Genomic DNA, 22191 nt, shown 5'->3' on the forward strand with positions numbered 1-22191 from the left:
CCCGCTTCTGCCCCTCTGCTCTCCCTTTACAATGAAGGCTATGGAGGACCAGCCATGGCTCAGTTGGTTGCACTCTTGCATCTTCGTCACAAAGTTCTTAATTCAAGCCCCCCCCCAACCACCACCCCCACCCCCCCCCCCGCCCCCCCCCACCCCCCACCCACCCCCCTCCCACCCACCCACCCCCCTCCCAGGCTTCTTCACACAAGTCAATGCTGACGCCTCAGTGCGGTACTGAGGGAGGCACTTCCAATTTGGGTGAAATGTTAAGCGGTTCCACGGGTTTATGCCCCAGCATGAGCCACCATCTTCAGAAGAACGCAAGAAAGAGAAAACAACTCAAAGAAAATAAGAAACACAACCTGTTTCTGGTATTAATAACCTGGGCCACACCTCAACCACAATCATAAGTCATTCCAAGTTGATCACCACGTTAACCAAGCCTTGTTCTTACCCACAAAAAGAAGTAGACAACACCCCATTTAACCTCTAAGTTACTGTTTCTGCCCTCACGCACCTCATACCCCACCTCCGATGCTTAGCTTCCCACTCCTAGGATGTAAGCCTGACGTCTTGCGTGTCCCTTTCTTCTGGCTCCTCAGCGACTGTTCTTTCTTGGTCTCAAGTTTCCCTTCCACTTCAGAACATGTCTCCAGGCATCAAATATATCTTGCCCCAACTAACCTTGGTGTCTTGCCAATGTGAGGTCGGTGCACTTGTACTGCTTTCAGTCTGTGCATCAAAATAAAAACCCCTCTTCAAAAGTTACGAGCAACGCCCAAGCAGCCTATTTTCACACGAATGTGTACAGACAATGCTTCGCTGGGTGTACGTGGCTATGTACATCCAGTATTGCACAATCTTGATCCTCAGTGAGTGCTTGCAAACTGTGGCTGGCAGTCTTATCTCTGAATTTGAAGATGTGAGCTGAAGATCCAGTCCAGAGACTCGAGTGTGCAATCCAGTTTGACACACCAGAACTAGGACCAAGGGGGTGCTTCACTGTCAGTGGTACTGCCTTTCAGATCACAAAAATACAGAGTTTTAACAGCACAGAAGGAGGCCATTCAGCCCATCGTGTCTGCACCGGCTCTTCAAATCAGCATTATGACCTAGTGCCATTGCCCTGCCGTTTCCTCATACTTCTGCACCTTGTTTCTATTCAAATAATCACCTAATGCCCTCTTGAATGCCTCAATTGAACCTGCCTCCACCCCACTTCCGGGCAGTGCATTCCAGACCCCAACCACTCGCTGTGTGAAAAAGATTTTTCTCACGCCACATTCGCTTCTTTTGCAAATCACTTTCAATCTGTGCCCTCTCGTTCTTGATCCTTTTATGTGCGGGAACAGCTTCTCCCTATTTACTCTGTCCAACCCCCCCTCATTAATTTGAACGTCCTAATGCATTGTGTCAGAGAAGAGCCAGGGGAGTTCTCCCTTGCATGCTGGCCATTATCTGTCCTTCAGCCTTTTGGTCTCCTTATCCAAGGAGGGATATACTTGCCATAGAGGGAAAGCAACGGAGTTTCACCAGATTAATCCCTGGAATGGTGAGATTGTCTTATGAGGATAGATTGAGGAGACTGGGTCTGTATGCCCTGGGGTTTCAAAGAATGAGAGGTGATCTCATTGAGACTTACAAATTTCTTACAGGGTGTGACAGGGTGGATGTAGAAAAGATGTTTCCCCTGGCTGGTGAGTCTAAAACCAAGGGGACATCATCTCAGGATAAGGGGCAGGCCATTCAAGACTAAGATGAGGAGGAATTTCTTTACTCAGAGGGAGGTGAATCTTTATAATTCTTTACCCCAGAGGGCTGTGGAAGCTCAACCTGTTAGAATGTTCAAGACAGGAGAAGTCGATAGATTTCTGGAGACTAATGACATCAAGGGATATGGAGATAGTGCGGGAAAGTGACATTGGGGTAGACATTCAGCCAAGACCTAATTGAATGCTGGAGCAGGCTCGATGGGCTGAATGGCCTACTCCTTTTCCTATTATTGTTACAACCAACATCACTGAAACACATTATCTGATCATTATCTCATTGCTGTTTATGGGAGCTTGCTGTGCGCCAGTTGACAGCCACCTTTCCAAGGTGGCAACAGTGACTTCACTTCGAAAGTGGCTGTAAAGCATTTTGAGACCTCTTGAGGTTGTATAAAGGCAATTCTTTATTTCTTTATGCATTGGCCCAGCGAGCTCAAATCTTGTTTGCAGTTACAACTGGGGAATCACTTTATAAAACATTTCTTTCTGAAATTGGTAAAATGTAAACTGCACATCAAAAATTTGCAAGTGTTTTTAAAGACTGGTGTGCTCTCTAATGCATCAATCACGATCAACTAACAAATGTGGATTTTTATATTGTAGAAATCGATCACTTAAGAGTTGAGATGTAAACTTCAAAGATTGGTCCACGGGTGTCAGAGCACGGAATCACACTGTCTGCTGGTGTGGGAGCACGGAATCACACTGTCTGCTGGTGTGGGAGCACGGAATCATACTGTCTGCTGGTGTGGGAGCACGGAATCATACTGTCTGCTGGTGTGGGAGCACGGAATCATACTGTCCGCTGGTGTGGGAGCACGGAATCATACTGTCCGCTGGTGTGGGAGCACGGAATCATACTGTCTGCTGGTGTGAAAGCACGGAATCACACTGTCTGCTGGTGTGGGAGCACGGAATCACACTGTCTGCTGGTGTGGGAGCACGGAATCACACTGTCTGCTGGTGTGGGAGCACGGAATCACACTGTCCGCTGGTGTGAAAGCACGGAATCATACTGTCGACTGGTGTGAAAGCACGGAATCATACTGTCCGCTGGTGTGAAAGCACGGAATCATACTGTCCGCTGGTGTGAAAGCACGGAATCATACTGTCCGCTGGTGTGAAAGCACGGAATCATACTGTCCGCTGGTGTGAAAGCACGGAATCATACTGTCCGCTGGTGTGAAAGCACGGAATCATACTGTCCACTGGTGTGAAAGCACGGAATCATACTGTCCGCTGGTGTGGGAGCACGGAATCATACTGTCCGCTGGTGTGAAAGCACGGAATCATACTGTCCGCTGGTGTGGGAGCACGGAATCATACTGTCCGCTGGTGTGGGAGCACGGAATCATACTGTCCGCTGGTGTGGGAGCACGGAATCATACTGTCTGCTGGTGTGGGAGCACGGAATCATACTGTCCGCTGGTGTGAAAGCACGGAATCATACTGTCCGCTGGTGTGGGAGCACGGAATCATACTGTCCGCTGGTGTGAAAGCACGGAATCATACTGTCCGCTGGTGTGAAAGCACGGAATCATACTGTCTGCTGGTGTGGGAGCACGGAATCATACTGTCTGCTGGTGTGAAAGCACGGAATCATACTGTCTGCTGGTGTGGGAGCACGGAATCATACTGTCCGCTGGTGTGGGAGCACGGAATCATACTGTCCACTGGTGTGGGAGCACGGAATCATACTGTCCGCTGGTGTGAAAGCACGGAATCATACTGTCCGCTGGTGTGGGAGCACGGAATCATACTGTCCGCTGGTGTGAAAGCACGGAATCATACTGTCCGCTGGTGTGAAAGCACGGAATCATACTGTCCGCTGGTGTGGGAGCACGGAATCATACTGTCCGCTGGTGTGAAAGCACGGAATCATACTGTCCGCTGGTGTGAAAGCACGGAATCATACTGTCGACTGGTGTGAAAGCACGGAATCATACTGTCCGCTGGTGTGGGAGCACGGAATCATACTGTCCGCTGGTGTGGGAGCACGGAATCATACTGTCCGCTGGTGTGAAAGCACGGAATCATACTGTCTGCTGGTGTGGGAGCACGGAATCATACTGTCTGCTGGTGTGAAGCACGGAATCATACTGTCCGCTGGTGTGAAAGCACGGAATCATACTGTCCGCTGGTGTGGGAACACGGAATCATACTGTCCGCTGGTGTGAAAGCACGGAATCATACTGTCTGCTGGTGTGAAAGCACGGAATCATACTGTCTGCTGGTGTGGGAGCACGGAATCATACTGTCTGCTGGTGTGAAAGCACGGAATCATACTGTCTGCTGGTGTGAAAGCACGGAATCATACTGTCCGCTGGTGTGAAAGCACGGAATCATACTGTCCGCTGGTGTGGGAGCACGGAATCATACTGTCTGCTGGTGTGGGAGCACGGAATCATACTGTCCGCTGGTGTGAAAGCACGGAATCATACTGTCTGCTGGTGTGGGAGCACGGAATCATACTGTCTGCTGGTGTGAAAGCACGGAATCATACTGTCTGCTGGTGTGAAAGCACGGAATCATACTGTCTGCTGGTGTGGGAGCACGGAATCATACTGTCTGCTGGTGTGGGAGCACGGAATCATACTGTCGACTGGTGTGGGAGCACGGAATCATACTGTCTGCTGGTGTGGGAGCACGGAATCATACTGTCCGCTGGTGTGGGAACACGGAATCATACTGTCGACTGGTGTGAAAGCACGGAATCATACTGTCCGCTGGTGTGAAAGCACGGAATCATACTGTCCGCTGGTGTGGGAGCACGGAATCATACTGTCCGCTGGTGTGAAAGCACGGAATCATACTGTCTGCTGGTGTGGGAGCACGGAATCATACTGTCCGCTGGTGTGAAAGCACGGAATCATACTGTCTGCTGGTGTGAAAGCACGGAATCATACTGTCTGCTGGTGTGGGAGCACGGAATCATACTGTCTGCTGGTGTGAAAGCACGGAATCATACTGTCTGCTGGTGTGGGAGCACGGAATCATACTGTCTGCTGGTGTGAAAGCACGGAATCATACTGTCCGCTGGTGTGAAAGCACGGAATCATACTGTCCGCTGGTGTGAAAGCACGGAATCATACTGTCTGCTGGTGTGAAAGCACGGAATCATACTGTCTGCTGGTGTGAAAGCACGGAATCATACTGTCTGCTGGTGTGAAAGCACGGAATCATACTGTCCGCTGGTGTGAAAGCACGGAATCATACTGTCCGCTGGTGTGAAAGCACGGAATCATACTGTCCGCTGGTGTGAAAGCACGGAATCATACTGTCTGCTGGTGTGGGAGCACGGAATCATACTGTCTGCTGGTGTGAAAGCACGGAATCATACTGTCTGCTGGTGTGAAAGCACGGAATCATACTGTCCGCTGGTGTGAAAGCACGGAATCATACTGTCCGCTGGTGTGAAAGCACGGAATCATACTGTCCGCTGGTGTGGGAGCACGGAATCATACTGTCCGCTGGTGTGGGAGCACGGAATCATACTGTCCGCTGGTGTGGGAGCACGGAATCATACTGTCCGCTGGTGTGGGAGCACGGAATCATACTGTCTGCTGGTGTGAAAGCACGGAATCATACTGTCTGCTGGTGTGAAAGCACGGAATCATACTGTCCGCTGGTGTGAAAGCACGGAATCATACTGTCTGCTGGTGTGAAAGCACGGAATCATACTGTCCGCTGGTGTGAAAGCACGGAATCATACTGTCCGCTGGTGTGAAAGCACGGAATCATACTGTCCGCTGGTGTGAAAGCACGGAATCATACTGTCCGCTGGTGTGAAAGCACGGAATCATACTGTCCGCTGGTGTGAAAGCACGGAATCATACTGTCTGCTGGTGTGAAAGCACGGAATCATACTGTCCGCTGGTGTGAAAGCACGGAATCATACTGTCCGCTGGTGTGAAAGCACGGAATCATACTGTCCGCTGGTGTGGAAGCACGGAATCATACTGTCCGCTGGTGTGGAAGCACGGAATCATACTGTCTGCTGGTGTGAAAGCACGGAATCATACTGTCCGCTGGTGTGAAAGCACGGAATCATACTGTCCGCTGGTGTGGGAGCACGGAATCATACTGTCTGCTGGTGTGAAAGCACGGAATCATACTGTCCGCTGGTGTGAAAGCACGGAATCATACTGTCCGCTGGTGTGAAAGCACGGAATCATACTGTCCGCTGGTGTGAAAGCACGGAATCATACTGTCTGCTGGTGTGAAAGCACGGAATCATACTGTCCGCTGGTGTGGGAGCACGGAATCATACTGTCCGCTGGTGTGGGAGCACGGAATCATACTGTCTGCTGGTGTGAAAGCACGGAATCATACTGTCCGCTGGTGTGGGAGCACGGAATCATACTGTCCGCTGGTGTGAAAGCACGGAATCATACTGTCCGCTGGTGTGAAAGCACGGAATCATACTGTCCGCTGGTGTGAAAGCACGGAATCATACTGTCCGCTGGTGTGAAAGCACGGAATCATACTGTCTGCTGGTGTGAAAGCACGGAATCATACTGTCTGCTGGTGTGAAAGCACGGAATCATACTGTCTGCTGGTGTGGGAGCACGGAATCATACTGTCCGCTGGTGTGGGAGCACGGAATCATACTGTCTGCTGGTGTGAAAGCACGGAATCATACTGTCTGCTGGTGTGGGAACACGGAATCATACTGTCCGCTGGTGTGAAAGCACGGAATCATACTGTCTGCTGGTGTGAAAGCACGGAATCATACTGTCCGCTGGTGTGAAAGCACGGAATCATACTGTCCGCTGGTGTGGGAGCACGGAATCATACTGTCTGCTGGTGTGAAAGCACGGAATCATACTGTCCGCTGGTGTGAAAGCACGGAATCATACTGTCCGCTGGTGTGGGAGCACGGAATCATACTGTCTGCTGGTGTGGGAACACGGAATCATACTGTCCGCTGGTGTGAAAGCACGGAATCATACTGTCTGCTGGTGTGAAAGCACGGAATCATACTGTCTGCTGGTGTGAAAGCACGGAATCATACTGTCCGCTGGTGTGAAAGCACGGAATCATACTGTCTGCTGGTGTGGGAGCACGGAATCATACTGTCCGCTGGTGTGAAAGCACGGAATCATACTGTCCGCTGGTGTGAAAGCACGGAATCATACTGTCCGCTGGTGTGGGAGCACGGAATCATACTGTCCGCTGGTGTGGGAGCACGGAATCATACTGTCTGCTGGTGTGAAAGCACGGAATCATACTGTCCGCTGGTGTGGGAGCACGGAATCATACTGTCTGCTGGTGTGGGAGCACGGAATCATACTGTCCGCTGGTGTGAAAGCACGGAATCATACTGTCTGCTGGTGTGAAAGCACGGAATCATACTGTCCACTGGTGTGAAAGCACGGAATCATACTGTCTGCTGGTGTGAAAGCACGGAATCATACTGTCCGCTGGTGTGAAAGCACGGAATCATACTGTCTGCTGGTGTGAAAGCACGGAATCATACTGTCCGCTGGTGTGGGAGCACGGAATCATACTGTCTGCTGGTGTGAAAGCACGGAATCATACTGTCCGCTGGTGTGAAAGCACGGAATCATACTGTCCGCTGGTGTGAAAGCACGGAATCATACTGTCCGCTGGTGTGAAAGCACGGAATCATACTGTCCGCTGGTGTGGGAGCACGGAATCATACTGTCTGCTGGTGTGAAAGCACGGAATCATACTGTCTGCTGGTGTGGGAGCACGGAATCATACTGTCTGCTGGTGTGAAAGCACGGAATCATACTGTCCGCTGGTGTGAAAGCACGGAATCATACTGTCCGCTGGTGTGAAAGCACGGAATCATACTGTCTGCTGGTGTGAAAGCACGGAATCATACTGTCCGCTGGTGTGAAAGCACGGAATCATACTGTCCGCTGGTGTGGAAGCACGGAATCATACTGTCCGCTGGTGTGAAAGCACGGAATCATACTGTCCGCTGGTGTGAAAGCACGGAATCATACTGTCTGCTGGTGTGAAAGCACGGAATCATACTGTCCGCTGGTGTGAAAGCACGGAATCATACTGTCCGCTGGTGTGGGAGCACGGAATCATACTGTCCGCTGGTGTGAAAGCACGGAATCATACTGTCCGCTGGTGTGAAAGCACGGAATCATACTGTCCGCTGGTGTGAAAGCACGGAATCATACTGTCTGCTGGTGTGGGAGCACGGAATCATACTGTCCGCTGGTGTGAAAGCACGGAATCATACTGTCCGCTGGTGTGAAAGCACGGAATCATACTGTCCGCTGGTGTGAAAGCACGGAATCATACTGTCCGCTGGTGTGAAAGCACGGAATCATACTGTCCGCTGGTGTGAAAGCACGGAATCATACTGTCCGCTGGTGTGGGAGCACGGAATCATACTGTCTGCTGGTGTGAAAGCACGGAATCATACTGTCCGCTGGTGTGGGAGCACGGAATCATACTGTCTGCTGGTGTGGAAGCACGGAATCATACTGTCTGCTGGTGTGAAAGCACGGAATCATACTGTCTGCTGGTGTGAAGCACGGAATCATACTGTCTGCTGGTGTGAAAGCACGGAATCATACTGTCCGCTGGTGTGAAAGCACGGAATCATACTGTCCGCTGGTGTGAAAGCACGGAATCATACTGTCCGCTGGTGTGAAAGCACGGAATCATACTGTCTGCTGGTGTGGGAGCACGGAATCATACTGTCTGCTGGTGTGAAAGCACGGAATCATACTGTCCGCTGGTGTGAAAGCACGGAATCATACTGTCTGCTGGTGTGAAAGCACGGAATCATACTGTCCGCTGGTGTGAAAGCACGGAATCATACTGTCCGCTGGTGTGAAAGCACGGAATCATACTGTCTGCTGGTGTGAAAGCACGGAATCATACTGTCTGCTGGTGTGAAAGCACGGAATCATACTGTCCGGCTGGTGTGAAAGCACGGAATCATACTGTCTGCTGGTGTGAAGCACGGAATCATACTGTCCGCTGGTGTGGAGCACGGAATCATACTGTCCGCTGGTGTGGAAGCACGGAATCATACTGTCCGCTGGTGTGAAAGCACGGAATCATACTGTCCGCTGGTGTGAAAGCACGGAATCATACTGTCCGCTGGTGTGAAAGCACGGAATCATACTGTCCGCTGGTGTGAAAGCACGGAATCATACTGTCTGCTGGTGTGAAAGCACGGAATCATACTGTCTGCTGGTGTGGGAGCACGGAATCATACTGTCCGCTGGTGTGAAAGCACGGAATCATACTGTCCGCTGGTGTGGGAACACGGAATCATACTGTCCGCTGGTGTGAAAGCACGGAATCATACTGTCCGCTGGTGTGAAAGCACGGAATCATACTGTCCGCTGGTGTGAAAGCACGGAATCATACTGTCCGCTGGTGTGGGAGCACGGAATCATACTGTCCGCTGGTGTGAAAGCACGGAATCATACTGTCCGCTGGTGTGGGAGCACGGAATCATACTGTCTGCTGGTGTGAAAGCACGGAATCATACTGTCCGCTGGTGTGGGAGCACGGAATCATACTGTCTGCTGGTGTGAAAGCACGGAATCATACTGTCCGCTGGTGTGAAAGCACGGAATCATACTGTCCGCTGGTGTGGAAAGCACGGAATCATACTGTCCGCTGGTGTGGAGCACGGAATCATACTGTCCGCTGGTGTGGTAGCACGGAATCATACTGTCTGCTGGTGTGGGAGCACGGAATCATACTGTCTGCTGGTGTGAAAGCACGGAATCATACTGTCCGCTGGTGTGAAAGCACGGAATCATACTGTCTGCTGGTGTGAAAGCACGGAATCATACTGTCTGCTGGTGTGAAAGCACGGAATCATACTGTCCGCTGGTGTGAAAGCACGGAATCATACTGTCTGCTGGTGTGGAAGCACGGAATCATACTGTCTGCTGGTGTGGAAGCACGGAATCATTCTGTCCGCTGGTGTGAAGCACGGAATCATACTGTCTGCTGGTGTGAAAGCACGGAATCATACTGTCCGCTGGTGTGAAAGCACGGAATCATACTGTCTGCTGGTGTGAAAGCACGGAATCATACTGTCTGCTGGTGTGAAAGCACGGAATCATACTGTCTGCTGGTGTGAAAGCACGGAATCATACTGTCCGCTGGTGTGGGAGCACGGAATCATACTGTCCGCTGGTGTGAAAGCACGGAATCATACTGTCCGCTGGTGTGAAAGCACGGAATCATACTGTCTGCTGGTGTGGAAGCACGGAATCATACTGTCTGCTGGTGTGAAAGCACGGAATCATACTGTCCGCTGGTGTGAAAGCACGGAATCATACTGTCCGCTGGTGTGAAAGCACGGAATCATACTGTCCGCTGGTGTGGAAGCACGGAATCATACTGTCCGCTGGTGTGAAGCACGGAATCATACTGTCCGCTGGTGTGAAAGCACGGAATCATACTGTCCGCTGGTGTGGAAAGCACGGAATCATACTGTCCGCTGGTGTGAAAGCACGGAATCATACTGTCCGCTGGTGTGAAAGCACGGAATCATACTGTCCGCTGGTGTGAAAGCACGGAATCATACTGTCCGCTGGTGTGAAAGCACGGAATCATACTGTCTGCTGGTGTGAAAGCACGGAATCATACTGTCCGCTGGTGTGGAAGCACGGAATCATACTGTCCGCTGGTGTGAAAGCACGGAATCATACTGTCCGCTGGTGTGAAAGCACGGAATCATACTGTCCGCTGGTGTGAAAGCACGGAATCATACTGTCCGCTGGTGTGAAAGCACGGAATCATACTGTCTGCTGGTGTGGGAGCACGGAATCATACTGTCCGCTGGTGTGAAAGCACGGAATCATACTGTCCGCTGGTGTGAAAGCACGGAATCATACTGTCCGCTGGTGTGAAAGCACGGAATCATACTGTCCGCTGGTGTGAAAGCACGGAATCATACTGTCCGCTGGTGTGAAAGCACGGAATCATACTGTCCGCTGGTGTGGAGCACGGAATCATACTGTCCGCTGGTGTGAAAGCACGGAATCATACTGTCCGCTGGTGTGAAAGCACGGAATCATACTGTCTGCTGGTGTGAAAGCACGGAATCATACTGTCCGCTGGTGTGAAAGCACGGAATCATACTGTCCGCTGGTGTGAAAGCACGGAATCATACTGTCTGCTGGTGTGAAAGCACGGAATCATACTGTCCGCTGGTGTGAAAGCACGGAATCATACTGTCTGCTGGTGTGAAAGCACGGAATCATACTGTCTGCTGGTGTGAAAGCACGGAATCATACTGTCCGCTGGTGTGAAAGCACGGAATCATACTGTCCGCTGGTGTGAAAGCACGGAATCATACTGTCTGCTGGTGTGAAAGCACGGAATCATACTGTCCGCTGGTGTGAAAGCACGGAATCATACTGTCCGCTGGTGTGGGAGCACGGAATCATACTGTCCGCTGGTGTGGGAGCACGGAATCATACTGTCTGCTGGTGTGGGAGCACGGAATCATACTGTCTGCTGGTGTGGGAGCACGGAATCATACTGTCTGCTGGTGTGGGAGCACGGAATCATACTGTCCGCTGGTGTGAAGCACGGAATCATACTGTCTGCTGGTGTGGGAGCACGGAATCATACTGTCCGCTGGTGTGAAAGCACGGAATCATACTGTCTGCTGGTGTGGGAGCACGGAATCATACTGTCCGCTGGTGTGGGAGCACGGAATCATACTGTCCGCTGGTGTGGGAGCACGGAATCATACTGTCCGCTGGTGTGGGAGCACGGAATCATACTGTCCGCTGGTGTGAAAGCACGGAATCATACTGTCCGCTGGTGTGAAAGCACGGAATCATACTGTCCGCTGGTGTGAAAGCACGGAATCATACTGTCCGCTGGTGTGAAAGCACGGAATCATACTGTCCGCTGGTGTGGGAGCACGGAATCATACTGTCTGCTGGTGTGAAAGCACGGAATCATACTGTCTGCTGGTGTGAAAGCACGGAATCATACTGTCCGCTGGTGTGGGAAGCACGGAATCATACTGTCCGCTGGTGTGAAAGCACGGAATCATACTGTCCGCTGGTGTGAAAGCACGGAATCATACTGTCCGCTGGTGTGGGTCACGGAATCATACTGTCCGCTGGTGTGAAAGCACGGAATCATACTGTCCCCTGGTGTGAAAGCACGGAATCATACTGTCCGCTGGTGTGAAAGCACGGAATCATACTGTCCGCTGGTGTGAAAGCACGGAATCATACTGTCCGCTGGTGTGGAAGCACGGAATCATACTGTCCGCTGGTGTGAAAGCACGGAATCATACTGTCTGCTGGTGTGGAAGCACGGAATCATACTGTCTGCTGGTGTGAAAGCACGGAATCATACTGTCTGCTGGTGTGGAGCACGGAATCATACTGTCCGCTGGTGTGAAAGCACGGAATCATACTGTCCGCTGGTGTGAAAGCACGGAATCATACTGTCCGCTGGTGTGAAAGCACGGAATCATACTGTCCGCTGGTGTGAAAGCACGGAATCATACTGTCCGCTGGTGTGAAAGCACGGAATCATACTGTCTGCTGGTGTGAAAGCACGGAATCATACTGTCCGCTGGTGTGAAAGCACGGAATCATACTGTCCGCTGGTGTGAAAGCACGGAATCATACTGTCCGCTGGTGTGAAAGCACGGAATCATACTGTCCGCTGGTGTGAAAGCACGGAATCATACTGTCCGCTGGTGTGAAAGCACGGAATCATACTGTCCGCTGGTGTGAAAGCACGGAATCATACTGTCCGCTGGTGTGAAAGCACGGAATCATACTGTCTGCTGGTGTGAAAGCACGGAATCATACTGTCCGCTGGTGTGAAAGCACGGAATCATACTGTGCACTGGTGTGAAAGCACGGAATCATACTGTCCGCTGGTGTGGGAGCACGGAATCATACTGTCCGCTGGTGTTGGAGCACGGAATCATACTGTCCGCTGGTGTGAAAGCACGGAATCATACTGTCTGCTGGTGTGAAAGCACGGAATCATACTGTCCGCTGGTGTGAAAGCACGGAATCATACTGTCCGCTGGTGTGGAAGCACGGAATCATACTGTCTGCTGGTGTGAAAGCACGGAATCATACTGTCCGCTGGTGTGGGAGCACGGAATCATACTGTCCGCTGGTGTGGAAGCACGGAATCATACTGTCCGCTGGTGTGGGAGCACGGAATCATACTGTCCGCTGGTGTGGGAGCACGGAATCATACTGTCTGCTGGTGTGGGAGCACGGAATCATACTGTCTGCTGGTGTGGGAGCACGGAATCATACTGTCCGCTGGTGTGAAAGCACGGAATCATACTGTCCGCTGGTGTGAAAGCACGGAATCATACTGTCTGCTGGTGTGGGAGCACGGAATCATACTGTCCGCTGGTGTGGGAGCACGGAATCATACTGTCTGCTGGTGTGGGAGCACGGAATCATACTGTCCGCTGGTGTGAAAGCACGGAATCATACTGTCTGCTGGTGTGAAAGCACGGAATCATACTGTCCGCTGGTGTGAAAGCACGGAATCATACTGTCTGCTGGTGTGAAAGCACGGAATCATACTGTCTGCTGGTGTGAAAGCACGGAATCATACTGTCCGCTGGTGTGAAAGCACGGAATCATACTGTCTGCTGGTGTGAAAGCACGGAATCATACTGTCCGCTGGTGTGAAAACACGGAATCATACTGTCCGCTGGTGTGAAAGCACGGAATCATACTGTCCGCTGGTGTGGAAGCACGGAATCATACTGTCTGCTGGTGTGGGAGCACGGAATCATACTGTCCGCTGGTGTGAAAGCACGGAATCATACTGTCCGCTGGTGTGAAAGCACGGAATCATACTGTCCGCTGGTGTGAAAGCACGGAATCATACTGTCCGCTGGTGTGAAAGCACGGAATCATACTGTCCGCTGGTGTGAAAGCACGGAATCATACTGTCCGCTGGTGTGAAAGCACGGAATCATACTGTCCGCTGGTGTGGGAGCACGGAATCATACTGTCCGCTGGTGTGAAAGCACGGAATCATACTGTCCGCTGGTGTGAAAGCACGGAATCATACTGTCTGCTGGTGTGGGAGCACGGAATCATACTGTCCGCTGGTGTGGGAGCACGGAATCATACTGTCCGCTGGTGTGAAAGCACGGAATCATACTGTCCGCTGGTGTGGGAGCACGGAATCATACTGTCCGCTGGTGTGAAAGCACGGAATCATACTGTCTGCTGGTGTGGGAGCACGGAATCATACTGTCCGCTGGTGTGAAAGCACGGAATCATACTGTCCGCTGGTGTGAAAGCACGGAATCATACTGTCTGCTGGTGTGGGAGCACGGAATCATACTGTCTGCTGGTGTGGGAGCACGGAATCATACTGTCTGCTGGTGTGGGAGCACGGAATCATACTGTCCGCTGGTGTGAAAGCACGGAATCATACTGTCCGCTGGTGTGAAAGCACGGAATCATACTGTCCGCTGGTGTGGGAGCACGGAATCATACTGTCTGCTGGTGTGAAAGCACGGAATCATACTGTCCGCTGGTGTGAAAGCACGGAATCATACTGTCCGCTGGTGTGAAAGCACGGAATCATACTGTCCGCTGGTGTGGGAGCACGGAATCATACTGTCTGCTGGTGTGAAAGCACGGAATCATACTGTCCGCTGGTGTGAAAGCACGGAATCATACTGTCTGCTGGTGTGGGAGCACGGAATCATACTGTCCGCTGGTGTGAAAGCACGGAATCATACTGTCTGCTGGTGTGGAAGCACGGAATCATACTGTCTGCTGGTGTGAAAGCACGGAATCATACTGTCCGCTGGTGTGAAAGCACGGAATCATACTGTCTGCTGGTGTGGGAGCACGGAATCATACTGTCCGCTGGTGTGAAAGCACGGAATCATACTGTCCGCTGGTGTGAAAGCACGGAATCATACTGTCCGCTGGTGTGGGAGCACGGAATCATACTGTCCGCTGGTGTGAAAGCACGGAATCATACTGTCCGCTGGTGTGAAAGCACGGAATCATACTGTCTGCTGGTGTGAAAGCACGGAATCATACTGTCCGCTGGTGTGGGAGCACGGAATCATACTGTCTGCTGGTGTGAAAGCACGGAATCATACTGTCCGCTGGTGTGAAAGCACGGAATCATACTGTCCGCTGGTGTGGGAGCACGGAATCATACTGTCCGCTGGTGTGGGAGCACGGAATCATACTGTCCGCTGGTGTGAAAGCACGGAATCATACTGTCTGCTGGTGTGAAAGCACGGAATCATACTGTCCGCTGGTGTGAAAGCACGGAATCACACTGTCTGCTGGGGTGAAAGCACGGAATCATACTGTCCGCTGGTGCGAAAGCACGGAATCATACTGTCCGCTGGTGTGGGAGCACGGAATCATACTGTCCGCTGGTGTGGGAGCACGGAATCATACTGTCCGCTGGTGTGAAAGCACGGAATCATACTGTCTGCTGGTGTGAAAGCACGGAATCATACTGTCCGCTGGTGTGAAAGCACGGAATCATACTGTCCGCTGGTGTGAAAGCACGGAATCATACTGTCTGCTGGTGTGAAAGCACGGAATCATACTGTCTGCTGGTGTGAAAGCACGGAATCATACTGTCTGCTGGTGTGGGAGCACGGAATCATACTGTCTGCTGGTGTGAAAGCACGGAATCATACTGTCTGCTGGTGTGAAAGCACGGAATCATACTGTCCGCTGGTGTGAAAGCACGGAATCATACTGTCCGCTGGTGTGGAAGCACGGAATCATACTGTCCGCTGGTGTGAAAGCACGGAATCATACTGTCCGCTGGTGTGAAAGCACGGAATCATACTGTCTGCTGGTGTGAAAGCACGGAATCATACTGTCCGCTGGTGTGAAAGCACGGAATCATACTGTCTGCTGGTGTGAAAGCACGGAATCATACTGTCCGCTGGTGTGGGAGCACGGAATCATACTGTCCGCTGGTGTGAAAGCACGGAATCATACTGTCTGCTGGTGTGAAAGCACGGAATCATACTGTCCGCTGGTGTGAAGCACGGAATCATACTGTCTGCTGGTGTGAAAGCACGGAATCATACTGTCCGCTGGTGTGAAAGCACGGAATCATACTGTCTGCTGGTGTGGAAGCACGGAATCATACTGTCCGCTGGTGTGGAAAGCACGGAATCATACTGTCCGCTGGTGTGAAAGCACGGAATCATACTGTCTGCTGGTGTGAAAGCACGGAATCATACTGTCCGCTGGTGTGAAAGCACGGAATCATACTGTCTGCTGGTGTGGAGCACGGAATCATACTGTCCGCTGGTGTGGGAGCACGGAATCATACTGTCCGCTGGTGTGAAAGCACGGAATCATACTGTCCGCTGGTGTGAAGCACGGAATCATACTGTCCGCTGGTGTGGAAGCACGGAATCATACTGTCTGCTGGTGTGAAAGCACGGAATCATACTGTCCGCTGGTGTGAAAGCACGGAATCATACTGTCCGCTGGTGTGGGAGCACGGAATCATACTGTCTGCTGGTGTGAAGCACGGAATCATACTGTCCGCTGGTGTGGAGCACGGAATCATACTGTCAGCTGGTGTGAAAGCACGGAATCATACTGTCCGCTGGTGTGGAAGCACGGAATCATACTGTCTGCTGGTGTGGGAGCACGGAATCATACTGTCCGCTGGTGTGAAAGCACGGAATCATACTGTCCGCTGGTGTGGGAGCACGGAATCATACTGTCCGCTGGTGTGGGAGCACGGAATCATACTGTCTGCTGGTGTGAAAGCACGGAATCATACTGTCCGCTGGTGTGAAAGCACGGAATCATACTGTCCGCTGGTGTGGGAGCACGGAATCATACTGTCCGCTGGTGTGGAAGCACGGAATCATACTGTCTGCTGGTGTGAAAGCACGGAATCATACTGTCCGCTGGTGTGGGAGCACGGAATCATACTGTCCGCTGGTGTGGGAGCACGGAATCATACTGTCTGCTGGTGTGGGAGCACGGAATCATACTGTCCGCTGGTGTGAAAGCACGGAATCATACTGTCTGCTGGTGTGAAAGCACGGAATCATACTGTCCGCTGGTGTGAAAGCACGGAATCATACTGTCTGCTGGTGTGAAAGCACGGAATCATACTGTCCGCTGGTGTGAAAGCACGGAATCATACTGTCTGCTGGTGTGGGAGCACGGAATCATACTGTCCGCTGGTGTGGAAGCACGGAATCATACTGTCCGCTGGTGTGAAAGCACGGAATCATACTGTCCGCTGGTGTGGAGCACGGAATCATACTGTCCGCTGGTGTGAAAGCACGGAATCATACTGTCCGCTGGTGTGAAAGCACGGAATCATACTGTCCGCTGGTGTGAAAGCACGGAATCATACTGTCTGCTGGTGTGGAGCACGGAATCATACTGTCCGCTGGTGTGAAAGCACGGAATCATACTGTCCGCTGGTGTGAAAGCACGGAATCATACTGTCCGCTGGTGTGAAGCACGGAATCATACTGTCCGCTGGTGTGAAAGCACGGAATCATACTGTCCGCTGGTGTGGAAAGCACGGAATCATACTGTCTGCTGGTGTGGGAGCACGGAATCATACTGTCTGCTGGTGTGAAAGCACGGAATCATACTGTCCGCTGGTGTGAAAGCACGGAATCATACTGTCTGCTGGTGTGAAAGCACGGAATCATACTGTCTGCTGGTGTGAAAGCACGGAATCATACTGTCCGCTGGTGTGAAAGCACGGAATCATACTGTCCGCTGGTGTGAAAGCACGGAATCATACTGTCCGCTGGTGTGAAAGCACGGAATCATACTGTCTGCTGGTGTGAAAGCACGGAATCATACTGTCTGCTGGTGTGGGAGCACGGAATCATACTGTCCGCTGGTGTGATATCACGGAATCATACTGTCCGCTGGTGTGAAAGCACGGAATCATACTGTCTGCTGGTGTGAAAGCACGGAATCATACTGTCTGCTGGTGTGAAAGCACGGAATCATACTGTCCGCTGGTGTGAAAGCACGGAATCATACTGTCCGCTGGTGTGAAAGCACGGAATCATACTGTCCGCTGGTGTGAAAGCACGGAATCATACTGTCGCTGGTGTGGAAGCACGGAATCATACTGTCTGCTGGTGTGGAAGCACGGAATCATACTGTCCGCTGGTGTGAAAGCACGGAATCATACTGTCCGCTGGTGTGAAAGCACGGAATCATACTGTCTGCTGGTGTGAAAGCACGGAATCATACTGTCCGCTGGTGTGAAAGCACGGAATCATACTGTCCGCTGGTGTGGAAGCACGGAATCATACTGTCGCTGGTGTGAAGCACGGAATCATACTGTCCGCTGGTGTGAAAGCACGGAATCATACTGTCTGCTGGTGTGAAGCACGGAATCATACTGTCCGCTGGTGTGAAAGCACGGAATCATACTGTCCGCTGGTGTGAAAGCACGGAATCATACTGTCCGCTGGTGTGAAAGCACGGAATCATACTGTCCGCTGGTGTGGGAGCACGGAATCATACTGTCCGCTGGTGTGAAAGCACGGAATCATACTGTCCTGCTGGTGTGAAAGCACGGAATCATACTGTCCGCTGGTGTGAAAGCACGGAATCATACTGTCTGCTGGTGTGAAAGCACGGAATCATACTGTCTGCTGGTGTGGGAGCACGGAATCATACTGTCCGCTGGTGTGAAAGCACGGAATCATACTGTCCGCTGGTGTGAAAGCACGGAATCATACTGTCTGCTGGTGTGAAAGCACGGAATCATACTGTCTGCTGGTGTGAAAGCACGGAATCATACTGTCTGCTGGTGTGAAAGCACGGAATCATACTGTCCGCTGGTGTGAAAGCACGGAATCATACTGTCTGCTGGTGTGAAAGCACGGAATCATACTGTCTGCTGGTGTGGGAGCACGGAATCATACTGTCTGCTGGTGTGGGAGCACGGAATCATACTGTCCGCTGGTGTGAAAGCACGGAATCATACTGTCTGCTGGTGTGAAAGCACGGAATCATACTGTCTGCTGGTGTGAAAGCACGGAATCATACTGTCCGCTGGTGTGGAAGCACGGAATCATACTGTCTGCTGGTGTGAAAGCACGGAATCATACTGTCCGCTGGTGTGAAGCACGGAATCATACTGTCCTGCTGGTGTGAAGCACGGAATCATACTGTCCGCTGGTGTGAAGCACGGAATCATACTGTCCGCTGGTGTGAAAGCACGGAATCATACTGTCCGCTGGTGTGGAAGCACGGAATCATACTGTCCGCTGGTGTGAAAGCACGGAATCATACTGTCTGCTGGTGTGAAAGCACGGAATCATACTGTCTGCTGGTGTGAAGCACGGAATCATACTGTCCGCTGGTGTGGAAAGCACGGAATCATACTGTCCTGCTGGTGTGAAAGCACGGAATCATACTGTCCGCTGGTGTGAAAGCACGGAATCATACTGTCCGCTGGTGTGGAAGCACGGAATCATACTGTCCGCTGGTGTGAAAGCACGGAATCATACTGTCTGCTGGTGTGGAAGCACGGAATCATACTGTCCGCTGGTGTGAAGCACGGAATCATACTGTCCGCTGGTGTGGAAAGCACGGAATCATACTGTCCGCTGGTGTGAAGCACGGAATCATACTGTCCGCTGGTGTGAAGCACGGAATCATACTGTCCTGCTGGTGTGAAAGCACGGAATCATACTGTCCGCTGGTGTGGAAGCACGGAATCATACTGTCCGCTGGTGTGAAAGCACGGAATCATACTGTCTGCTGGTGTGAAAGCACGGAATCATACTGTCCGCTGGTGTGAAAGCACGGAATCATACTGTCCGCTGGTGTGAAAGCACGGAATCATACTGTCCGCTGGTGTGGAAGCACGGAATCATACTGTCCGCTGGTGTGGAAGCACGGAATCATACTGTCTGCTGGTGTGAAAGCACGGAATCATACTGTCCGCTGGTGTGAAAGCACGGAATCATACTGTCCGCTGGTGTGGAAGCACGGAATCATACTGTCCGCTGGTGTGAAAGCACGGAATCATACTGTCCGCTGGTGTGGAAGCACGGAATCATACTGTCCGCTGGTGTGAAAGCACGGAATCATACTGTCTGCTGGTGTGAAAGCACGGAATCATACTGTCCTGCTGGTGTGAAGCACGGAATCATACTGTCCGCTGGTGTGGGAGCACGGAATCATACTGTCCGCTGGTGTGAAAGCACGGAATCATACTGTCCGCTGGTGTGGAAGCACGGAATCATACTGTCCGCTGGTGTGGAAGCACGGAATCATACTGTCCGCTGGTGTGAAAGCACGGAATCATACTGTCTGCTGGTGTGAAAGCACGGAATCATACTGTCCGCTGGTGTGAAGCACGGAATCATACTGTCCGCTGGTGTGAAAGCACGGAATCATACTGTCCTGCTGGTGTGAAAGCACGGAATCATACTGTCCGCTGGTGTGAAGCACGGAATCATACTGTCTGCTGGTGTGAAAGCACGGAATCATACTGTCCTGCTGGTGTGAAAGCACGGAATCATACTGTCTGCTGGTGTGAAAGCACGGAATCATACTGTCCGCTGGTGTGAAAGCACGGAATCATACTGTCTGCTGGTGTGAAAGCACGGAATCATACTGTCCGCTGGTGTGAAAGCACGGAATCATACTGTCCGCTGGTGTGAAAGCACGGAATCATACTGTCTGCTGGTGTGGGAGCACGGAATCATACTGTCCGCTGGTGTGAAGCACGGAATCATACTGTCCGCTGGTGTGGAAGCACGGAATCATACTGTCCGCTGGTGTGAAGCACGGAATCATACTGTCCGCTGGTGTGAAAGCACGGAATCATACTGTCCGCTGGTGTGGAAGCACGGAATCATACTGTCTGCTGGTGTGAAAGCACGGAATCATACTGTCCGCTGGTGTGGAGCACGGAATCATACTGTCCGCTGGTGTGGAAGCACGGAATCATACTGTCTGCTGGTGTGAAAGCACGGAATCATACTGTCCGCTGGTGTGGAAGCACGGAATCATACTGTCCTGCTGGTGTGAAAGCACGGAATCATACTGTCCGCTGGTGTGGAAGCACGGAATCATACTGTCTGCTGGTGTGAAAGCACGGAATCATACTGTCCGCTGGTGTGGAAGCACGGAATCATACTGTCCTGCTGGTGTGAAAGCACGGAATCATACTGTCCGCTGGTGTGGAGCACGGAATCATACTGTCCGCTGGTGTGAAAGCACGGAATCATACTGTCCGCTGGTGTGAAAGCACGGAATCATACTGTCCGCTGGTGTGAAGCACGGAATCATACTGTCTGCTGGTGTGAAAGCACGGAATCATACTGTCCGCTGGTGTGAAGCACGGAATCATACTGTCCGCTGGTGTGGGAGCACGGAATCATACTGTCCGCTGGTGTGAAAGCACGGAATCATACTGTCTGCTGGTGTGAAGCACGGAATCATACTGTCCGCTGGTGTGAAGCACGGAATCATACTGTCTGCTGGTGTGGAAAGCACGGAATCATACTGTCCGCTGGTGTGAAGCACGGAATCATACTGTCCGCTGGTGTGAAAGCACGGAATCATACTGTCCGCTGGTGTGGAAGCACGGAATCATACTGTCCGCTGGTGTGAAAGCACGGAATCATACTGTCTGCTGGTGTGGAAAGCACGGAATCATACTGTCCGCTGGTGTGGGAGCACGGAATCATACTGTCCGCTGGTGTGAAAGCACGGAATCATACTGTCCGCTGGTGTGAAGCACGGAATCATACTGTCCGCTGGTGTGAAAGCACGGAATCATACTGTCCGCTGGTGTGGGAGCACGGAATCATACTGTCCGCTGGTGTGAAAGCACGGAATCATACTGTCCGCTGGTGTGGAGCACGGAATCATACTGTCCGCTGGTGTGAAAGCACGGAATCATACTGTCCGCTGGTGTGGAAAGCACGGAATCATACTGTCCGCTGGTGTGAAAGCACGGAATCATACTGTCCGCTGGTGTGAAAGCACGGAATCATACTGTCTGCTGGTGTGAAAGCACGGAATCATACTGTCCGCTGGTGTGAAAGCACGGAATCATACTGTCCGCTGGTGTGAAAGCACGGAATCATACTGTCCGCTGGTGTGGGAGCACGGAATCATACTGTCCGCTGGTGTGAAAGCACGGAATCATACTGTCTGCTGGTGTGAAAGCACGGAATCATACTGTCCGCTGGTGTGAAGCACGGAATCATACTGTCTGCTGGTGTGGAAAGCACGGAATCATACTGTCCGCTGGTGTGAAGCACGGAATCATACTGTCTGCTGGTGTGAAAGCACGGAATCATACTGTCCGCTGGTGTGAAGCACGGAATCATACTGTCCGCTGGTGTGAAAGCACGGAATCATACTGTCTGCTGGTGTGAAGCACGGAATCATACTGTCCGCTGGTGTGAAAGCACGGA

The sequence above is a fragment of the Carcharodon carcharias genome, chromosome 30 (assembly GCF_017639515.1).
Source record: "Carcharodon carcharias isolate sCarCar2 chromosome 30, sCarCar2.pri, whole genome shotgun sequence".
Lineage (NCBI taxonomy): Eukaryota > Metazoa > Chordata > Chondrichthyes > Lamniformes > Lamnidae > Carcharodon > Carcharodon carcharias.